The sequence below is a fragment of the Benincasa hispida genome, chromosome 9, assembly GCF_009727055.1.
Source record: "Benincasa hispida cultivar B227 chromosome 9, ASM972705v1, whole genome shotgun sequence".
NCBI lineage: Eukaryota > Viridiplantae > Streptophyta > Magnoliopsida > Cucurbitales > Cucurbitaceae > Benincasa > Benincasa hispida.
This window is the reverse complement of record NC_052357.1, coordinates 62,705,675-62,716,021: the sequence shown is the minus strand read 5'-3', so window position 1 is coordinate 62,716,021 and position 10,347 is coordinate 62,705,675.

Sequence of the window (10,347 nt, the reverse complement as noted above, 5' to 3'; positions counted from 1 at the left end):
ACAAGTCAAGCCTTGAAGGTCTATACCTTCCGGCATCAGCACCCGTGCCGCTTGTAGATTCATTTACAACCTATAGGGCGAATCCCATCAGGCTGCTTTACAAGATCCATTTATTAAAGTTGAAGTACATCAACTCCATCTCGAGATCCATGGCCTTGACCATTCATTCCTTGGTAACATCCCCATTGCCTTTATTATAAGACTAACGGATCTCAACGTTTGCCATTTGCTGACCATAGGCAAAAAGATTTTCTATGAAACCCAGATAGCGAACAGATGGGTTCGGCACCCTCCCACTTACGTCGAGGTTCCCTAAAACTCCTGTGAGAATGGAACCGACCTACTGGATGAACTCCCATCTAACAACTCTTGGTTGATGTAGCAGGCTCTTTCAACAACTCTTGTTGAAAGTTTCAGTAATTTCAATTGGAAAGCTCACGCAACAAGACTTTGCTCCGTGGATTATGCCCCTTATATATCCTCTCTCACGGGAGTGGTGTTGAAACAAACCCTATTTTCTGTTAGATCATAAAATAATCCCGTCGTGGCCTTTAGGCTAGCCTAGTTCAGGAACAATATATACATCATTTAAAATTAGAAACCTATTATGTAAAGTCAACTGGAGTCCTCTCACTGCCACAGCTGAGACAACGTGCCCGGTACCTACTCGCATCGTCATTTCACCAACCTCTAGCTGTCGCCAATATCTAATCCCCTGAAAAGAAGAACAAACATGGTTAGTGGCGCCTGAATCAATTATTGAGGTTGAATCATCATTCTCCACTAAACAAGTTTCGAGCACAAATAAATCACATTTACCTTTATTCGCCTTGGCCTTAGCCTTAGCTGCTTTCTTCTCCTTCAGATACCGAGGACAATTCCTCTTCCATTGTCCATCTTGGTTGCAATGAAAACACTTTCCCTTAGCAACTGGTGGACGTCTCTTTGGGGAGACAGGCGGTGGGTTAACAGGTGCCTTCCCTTTTCCCTTACCACCCTTCTTCTTCTTCCCCTTTGCAGAGTTAGAAGTAGAAGGTGCAGACTTCGTTCCTGAGGTCAAATCTCTATGGAACGTCCTTGAGGATGAAGCAACATTTTCCTCACCCTTCTGCCTCTCTTTACTTTTCAGTAAAGATTGGTATGTCTACAACTCGTTATGGAAAGTTGTAAGGTTATATTTCACTTTGTTAAGAATCACATTGCTAACAAAGTGCAGGAAGCTTTCCGGCAAAGAATGCAAGATTATGCTAACCTGGCTGCCCTCATCGATGATAGACCCATTCAACTCCGCCACATTGAAGTGGACCATCATGTTTAGCATATGTTCACGAACAGAGGTGTCTTCTTTCATTTTAGAGTTGAATATGTATTTAAAAGCCTCATGCATTAGCTGTTTAGATGGTTTTCAAAACATCCCTGATGACATGCAAAAATGCATGTCATCTTAGGCCTTTTACTTAGAATTATGAAGGTTGTTAGGCAGAATATGCGTTAATCATATTAGGAATTCACGAGAAAAGAGTTTGCATTGATCGGCATGGCGAATCTCAGCTAACCCGTTATTTTGCATTAATTATGCGTTCAATGTTCTATTTTTGTAGCTAATGCAGGAAATGGATGCAAACGCAGAAATTGAACCATCGCATAGACGACCGCATGTGGAGAAACACTCTAGTGCAAAGGCAAACGCATCAATCAACGCATGGATGTTGCGGTAATCAGCCATATGCGTCCATCGCATGGGAGTTGCGCTCGTCAAGCGATTGCGGTCATCATGTAGAGTTGTGGTATTAAGCGAATACCCTCATTGAATGATTGTGGCTATGTGACAACGCATACTAATGGGATCAACGCAAGGTAAGTGGAATGAACGCATCAACGCATCTACCTCGAGAAAACCCAAAGCTGATGCTAACATTTCACCTACCACGCCGTTAGTAGCAGAGGTTCAGAAAGGACTAAACTCGCCGAATATCAGACTCAGAGCAGTCTAATTAATGCTGTTGGTGACCCAAGCTCTATAAATAGAAGCCGATGAGCTGAAAGTCAAGTTGTCCGGAGATTATCCCTCAATCCGGGGATTTTCCCCGCGTTCCAGACGAAATGTGTGGGAAGACGTTTGAGAGTTCTTCACCTCCTTCATCCATTCCGAGTGACGATCGAAGCTAGATCTCGAGAGAGTCAGCTCATCCGCCCATCCATGGCACCACCGGTAGCTTTGACGCACATCCGCTGGGAGCAAGTCTTTGCTTCCAGCCAGTCATTTTCTTCTCCTTTCTTTTTTATATTGTATTGTATGACATTTTGTGATTAAGGAATTAATACAATTTGTTTCAATGCATTTCTTTGTTCCTTCGACTCCATCTCCATCTTCTTGCTTAGCATCTTTACTTTCATTGCAACATTTAGTAGGATTGCTTGGGTATCACATACTTAGTCATGTGGATTAAGGATATGAAGCATGTAGCAACCCACCGAGAGGTGTGCGTTACACGAGTGTATGAGTAATCTTATTTGCTTAGTGTGAAGTTGCTGCAATCTATAGGCTAACGCATTGCTTGTCTATTACATCAATTGCCCCGGGGGGGGGGGAGAAGTAAGTGGTTGGTCGCATTAAGCAAGGTATGCATTGTTCACTAGGGGTAGTAACAATCTTAGGTCAGCAAAGTTCATGCGGTTACCTTGTTCTATGAGCACTTCATTCATCATTTAGGCATACTTGGGAGAGTATTCTAAAACAAAAATCTAAGACTCGGGAGAGTGGATTGGAATGCATAGGCAAGAATGGAGATCTTAGAGATAACCTCTGTTTGTCAACACTGCATCGCATGCACCCTAGGAATAGGTATGATATTATGCGATCACCTTATTTGTGTGTGTCACTTTGTCATCGCATAAATAAGAATAGAGGCTTATGTGTAGGTCTTATAGACTTATCGCATATATCGCATGCGTTCTAGCATTAGAAGTCGTAGCATTCGCACCGAGAGATGGTTTACTATTATATGAGTGTTGCATGATCGCATGGCCTGCGTTGACTAGGGTTGCCCTTGCGATCGCTCTTAAGGGTTGCAATGAAATCATTTCCACATTTAATCTATTTTTCCATACATTTATTTCATGTCAAGGTTTGTTGTATCTCTACCTTTCATGCATATTCTCAATACATTGTCTGTTAGATAGAAGTAGGAGTAGGATTAACATAGCAACCTCCCTTTAAATTGTCGCATGCACATCACTGCAATCATATAGCTACAAGTCCCTGTATTCGACCTTGGATTACCCGAGAAACTTGCATTCGCGTTATACTTGGCGTGAGCGTAAGAAAACTTGTGGCAGGATGCATGGTCATCGCATACATTCGTTAACGTATTATCATTCCAACGCATGACCATCGATGCATGACTATCAACGTAAATCTTAGGAACATGTATCGCATACCGCGTCCAAGGGATTTTAGTTGTCGAGTAAAAATTGACTTCTACATCCTCATCACTAATCCCTCACAGGGACTCCATGATCTCACGGGCTAAGACCATAGGCTCATGCTTCTTAGCCAAGACGTTAGAAAGACTTGCCAAGATATAGGCTCGGGCCTTCTCATTCGCCCTTGTCCATCGCTCGTATACCTCCCAAACATTTCGAGCGGCATTTAGAGCTGGAACAGGAGGACAAGCCTCCGTGAGAGCGAACATGAGATCCTCGATGATTATGATCGTCGTGATCATATGTTTCCATGTTGAAAAATTATCGGTAATTAATTTTTCGGTGCTTAACAACAATAAGGTGGTTGTAGCCATTTGAAAAAGTTGCTGAAAATACGAACAAATCTTGATTAGATTTTGCTAAACCACTTTTAAACCAATTAGTTTTTGCAAAACAGTTTCAAATACCCTAAGTTATAGACTTCTATTTTGCAATGATGCCCCAGTGAGTCAGAACAACCGCTACCGATGGGTGATCAGTTGCCCCCTTCACCTTTGGGGGGGGAAAATGGAAAAAGAAACCCCCAATTTTTTTAACTCCATTAAGGGGCCAGAACCAACTCTTGAAACTGAACCTAACAGCCAACCATTTTTGGGTCCAGAAATCGTTAAACCTTTAACTATTCCGTGTAAGTGTAACCCTCAAATTTTTTCGGTGCCAGAGTCCAGACCCTAGACAAGAGACTAAAGTTATCTTATCCTCTTATTAGGAGATCAAATAAAGAAAATGCACAAAACTGTCATCCTTTAGGGGGACACTCCCAGGGTGCCTCGAAGGCGATGCGCAGTAACTTTATTCACTAACGAGGGAGACCGAGTCGCACTTCCTGCTCCCACTTACTATGAACATTCTTTCCATCCACCTTGATATTGACCTACCCAAACACCATCCGTTTGGAGGACACAATAAAGGTGCTGCAAGGCCGAGGATAGATCTCACGGTGTGGACTTTAGGAGAAAAGTGAAAGGTTTAAGTGAAGCATCTTATGCCCCAAGTACCTCCCACTGAATGTTCTACCTAGGGATTCATTAACCTAGACAATCCAGCTACTGATTTTAGTCTAAGTGGTCTTTTAAAGCCTGTTAATAAACAACGTTTGTTTATGAGATATAAACAAGTTCAAGTAGTCACATTTAAACACTTTAATGGACTATCCTTAATTTGCATGCATGCATCAAATCTATCTAATTCACCTTTCCAAGTAAGTTTCTAGGTAGGGATGTTACGTTTCCGTCAACTTAAATACCCCAGCCTAAACAGAACCCGTCTTAGACAAAAGGTCCTTTATAGATCGATTTGCTACACTTTAACCTTTTATTAGCCAATTTAATCCTATTAAACTGATTAAAAGATTAAAGCCTTAGGGTTGCTAATCATATTAGAAGCGTGATCTTAGGTCTATGTGATCCAAGTTTTAAACATTTTAAAAACATGAATTAAACCTAAGTTAGCATGCATGTCTTTCTTATTTCTTTTAGTTATAATTTCTTTTTAACTCTTAAAAAGAAACAACTAAAAAAATATTGCATATAACGAGGCGTTTATAACAATTATAAATTAACCTATGTGTCATGCTTCATGCAATGTCCGGTCATTACTATATAACTTTTATATAACGCGTAATAACCAAGCAAACATGCTATCATTCACCCTTATACTATAACGATTATAATATAAAGATGATGCATGCCAATGCTTTTTATGCATGCATAAATATAACTCTTATATTATATGATGCATGAGCATGCTCTTACATAATTAAAATCATGCTTCTCTAAATTATAACAATGACAATAAAGAGATGATGCATGATCAATGCATAACCTAAGGTGGGATTTACTATGTGTGCATACCATATGACATATAAAACATACATCGCATGTATTAAACAAATAGATTAATGGATCAGGATGAGCCTTTAAACAAAAAAAAAAAAGGGAATGAAAAACCCTATCTATTACATTTTTCATTGAGCAAACCGGTTCACAGGCGAACCGGGTCTTGAACCACTAGGAGGTCTTCACGTGGGACAGGATTGCTACTTGTATCCCCTTAGGGAGAACATCTTGAATATACATTGAGATTCAATTTTCAGGCTTCAAATAACAAGGCAGAATATGAAGCCCTCCTTGTAGGGTTAAAAGTTGCAAAAGGGATAAGCATTACAAAACTTTTAATACTAACCGATTCCCAGCTAATTGTAAACCAAGTAACAGTCGAGTATCAGGCCAAGGAGTAAAGAATGGCAACATATTGATCTAAATTCAATGTTAACCTCATTCCCGAAATATGAAATAAGGCGAATCCCAAGATTTCAAAAAGAAAATGTGGATTCCTTGACCCGATTAGCAACAGCCTATGAGACAAAGTTAAGCAGGACAGTATCAGTAGAGGTTCTGCACCAACCGAGCACAGCAGAAGAGGGGACTTTGAAAGAGGAGGATTCTGGCTTTGATGTTCGCAAGATTGATTTCAAAAAATAAACTAAATAGAGGGATAGCACTATAGCAAAAGAAGAAGATAAAAAGGAAATAACCTAGATGGATCTGATAGTAAGATATTTAAAAGAAGGAGAATTGTCACCAAAATAAGCGGAAGCCAGAAAAGTGCAAAGACGAGCAGCTCATTACATACTAAAAGAGGACAAGCTCTATAAAAGAAGTTACTCAATGCCCTTACTAAAGTGCCTTTCTAGCAATGAAGCAAATTATGTGATAAGGGAAATCCACAAAGGGTGTGCGGAAACCACTTTAGTGCAAGATCTCTGTGTCACAAGATCATAAGGCAAGGATACTACTGGCCATTGATACTTCAAGATGCTCGAAAAGTTTGTAAAAGCATGCAACCAGTGTCAACATTTTGTACCCATTCCAAGACAGTCGCCAAAGCCACTGACCAACATCGTGAGTCCATGGCCATTCACACAATGGGGAATAGATTTCATCGGACCACTTTTCCCAAGGCAAAGGGCAAGTGAATTTGCATTAGCAGCAGTGGATATTTTATGAAGTGAGCCAAGTAGAGGCACTAGCTATCATAATTGAGAAGAAAATAACTAACTTCATCTGAAGAGACATTATATGCTGATTTGGGATCTCGAACGCACTAGTTACTGATAATGGAAAGCAATTTGACAATGCAACATTCAATAAATTTTGTTTAGGATTAGGAATCAAACATCATTGCTCGTCTCCTGCATAGCCTCATGCTAATAGACAAGTCGAGGCGGTAAACAAAATTCTAAAACAAAACCTAAAAACTAAGCTCGAAGGATTAAAAAGGGTTGTGGTTAGAGGAGTTACCAAATGTGTTATCGACTTATCAAACGACTGCACGAACCTCTACAAGAGAGACTCCTTTTTTCTCTCTCCTTTAGTGTAGAAGCAATTGTTCTAGTTGAAATTGGTCTTCCCTCACAAAGGGTGGATCAATTTGATCATCACGAGAATGAGGAACCAATAAGGTTGAGCCTTGACCTAATAGAAAAACATCGAGAGATGGCATGGCTTCGAGTGGCGGAGTACAAAAATAGAATTGCACGTTATTATAACACAATAGTAAAAAAGTGAAGTTTCAAAGAAGGAGATCTTGTGCTAAGAAAAATAATGCAAAATACCAAAGACTAAATAGTTGGGGCATTCGGTCCAAGATGGGAAGGCCCATATCACGTTATCAAAGTACTACGTTTGGGGACTTATACTTTGGCCGACCAGAGAGGAAAAATCTTCCCTCAACCATAGAATGCATAGAACCTATGAATCTACCATCGATAAGCTTTTTAATTTTTAAAAAAAAAAAAAAAAAAAAAAAAAAAAAAAAAAGGCCTTGGCCTCAAGGCGTGAGCTTGACATGCGCCACCATAAACTCCTTGGACCGTTGGAACAATGCCATGTAACCTTTAATCCATTTTCCCATTAAAGCTACTACTACTACTGTTATTATTATTATTAACAAATGTACATTGTGTACACTCAAGCAATCCCATAGGTTAACCTATAAAGGTTAGCTCCGAGGAATTTAAAGGAAGGTTAATAAACCAATCCTCTGAAAATCAAAGGGCCACTATAAAAATACGGTCTAAAGATCACCCGGGTATCAATTAAAATAAACTGCTCAAAGTGATCACACGCTCAACCCAAAACTCAAAAGATGCACATCTTGAAGGGAGGGCACGTGAGCCAAAGGCTTATGATGAGCCAAAACACTCAAACTACCACAAATTTACTCTCAAATTAAGACCTTTGGCCTGTAAACAAGACAAACCATTGAGCCTCAACACGGGAGTAGGGGATTAGTGTTATGGGTAATTTCGAACTAGAAAAAGATCAAAAGTCAAGATCGAACCAAAAGAGTTGCCTAGTCCAGAATGGACCCGAGATTGGCTAAGGAGCAGGTACAGGAGAGTTCTAATAAATGAAAGGGAAAATAAGTTGGGCTCAAAAGAGCCCACTTAGCCCACCCCGACTCGGAGGTCGAGGTCGAGGCCTGTAAGCCCTTGATTTCTTTTCCCTCCATTTAGGTTTAAAGATCACTAAACAATCATTGGAGTTAAGAATACTTGGTTGGAACATATGCTGAAATTTTGGAGGCTAAAAATTTGCTTAAGTGTTGGTGGGGAAAAGTTGGGATGAAAAAGTTGGAAGCGTAGTATGTTGGAGTCATAATGTTGGCTAAGTGTTCAAACTATGCTTTTGTTGGGTTGTATGTCCTAAAACTCGCAGTTTGTAGAGTTAAACATTTTCTATTATCAATAAAGTTGTTATTGAACTTGTAAATTGCACTTGTAAAGATTAAATCCAATAAAATAAGATCTATGACTATTATATGAATACTTAAACTTTATGTGGAGACATAAAAGTGGATGGGGTTCAAGTAAATAGTCAAAATGGTCTATAGTATACGACTGACTATTTCGCTTAGATGACCTAGGTAACTCGATCTTAATTCTGAGTTAACTATGAACTCCTATTTATTCGGAATTATCCTTTGATCTGCATAGGTGAGAGTAGTCCAACATTACTACTCAATAAGCCTCCCATTTTAGGGATAAGATCGGATAGATAGCTGGGGACATAGTTCTGCAAGATGGAATTCATGTCTACCCAATTTAGGGATAGAAGGAAGGTTGTTCTCTTAAGTGCTGAATCCAGGTCTTGAACAAGGGCTCCCACCCTCTCATTGGCCCGAGAAGGATCCAGTTAGTGATTGGATCACAAACCAATTGTTCATTAGATGATCAGTGGAACTTAAGGAGCAAGACGCAATTTCGGGGGTAAAACAGCATTTGACCTAGTCGTTATTACAAACAACCTGTGAAGGGTCGACTTACTGATTATGGTTAAATCAAGTGGACACAAATATATCTATAGTGAGGAGAGTGCAACTATCGAGCTATAGTGGTGTGACTCGATAATTAACGAATATTGATTAATTTGGTCTAAAGAATTTTAGCCAATTAATCTAAAATCATTGGAGCTCATGATCTGTAGGTCCATAAGGTCCCTTTACTAGCTCATAAAAACGCCTTGAATTAGTAAATTGAATGAATTTGGAATAATATCAGTTTGAAGTGTTCAAATTGAATTTAGGGTTTGAATTTGAATAGTTTAAATTCAAATTAGTGTTTATTGAAATTAAACGAAATTGGAGAGTTTATAATATTTAGATATTGATTTAAATATTAATTATATGAATATGATTTGTGTTTAAAATTAGGTGTGTGATTAATTTAATATTTGATATTAAATTATTATTTTATTAATTAATTTTCAAATATAATTCAATTTCAGAAATTGAATTCTGAAATTTTAATTAATTGAAATTAACTTTCAAATTGTATTTGAAAATTGGAATTTTTCACTTAGTAGAAAAATTCAATGTTTCACTAAGTAGGTGGAACTTTACAATTCACACATCTATCCCACTCAATCATCTAGTTGGAGGTGTCTTTGACTGAATTCAAACATGCCTGTATGTAGTAAGAATAAAACCACTCCAATTTGGCAGAATTGAGGGTTGAAGTTACTAGAAAATTTTGTTCATGCTGAGTTCTTCCTCACCTAAAACTCATTCTATTTCCTTCACAAATTCACTCCATTTGTGAGTTCCGCCACTCAAATTCAAGATTGAGAATAGTAGAGAAGATCTTTTAGTGGTTCACTGAAGATTTGGAGCTGAGGATTTATGAGGAGCAGCTTGCATTGGAGAATATTCAAAAATATGTGTTGAAACCTTCTTAATTACTTATGAACATGCTTATTTTGATGTCAAAATTATGGAATTAGAATGCTTAATGTATTTTTTTCCACTGTTTGTTTCTGTATTCCAACAGCTTTAAATCTAAGAAAGCTTATAGGAGAAGGACATGCGTTAAACTAGAAGAAAATGAGGAGTAAAATTGATAAAGTTGGAAGTGAGTGGTTTTATTTTCAAATGTTTTAAATTATAAATACATGCGTAAGGTATTTGTTGTCTTCACGCCTTCTTCAAGGTGAAAGAGGTAAGCTTGAGAGAGGATATGACACATTGGTATCAGATCAAAGATTTTGGAAAATCTGAGGGTTATGTGGTAGAAGGCAGAGTCACTTTGTTGTAAAAACCTCGGAGAGTCGGGAGAAGTAATTCAAGTTTAAGGAAAACCTAGGAGTTGGACAAAATTCGAACAAGGCTTTGAAAAACTAGGAGTTAGGGTTCGAAAGTTAGGATTTATTAACAAGGTGTGGTGAGACAACAAAAGTGGCAGACCTAGCAGGCAACCCTAAGCTGGAACTCACAATGCTATGGGGAGATTTGATAGAAGCATGGATGCGTTGGCCGTAGAGTAACTATAATTGAATTTTGAGGATGAACAGAGGAAACAAG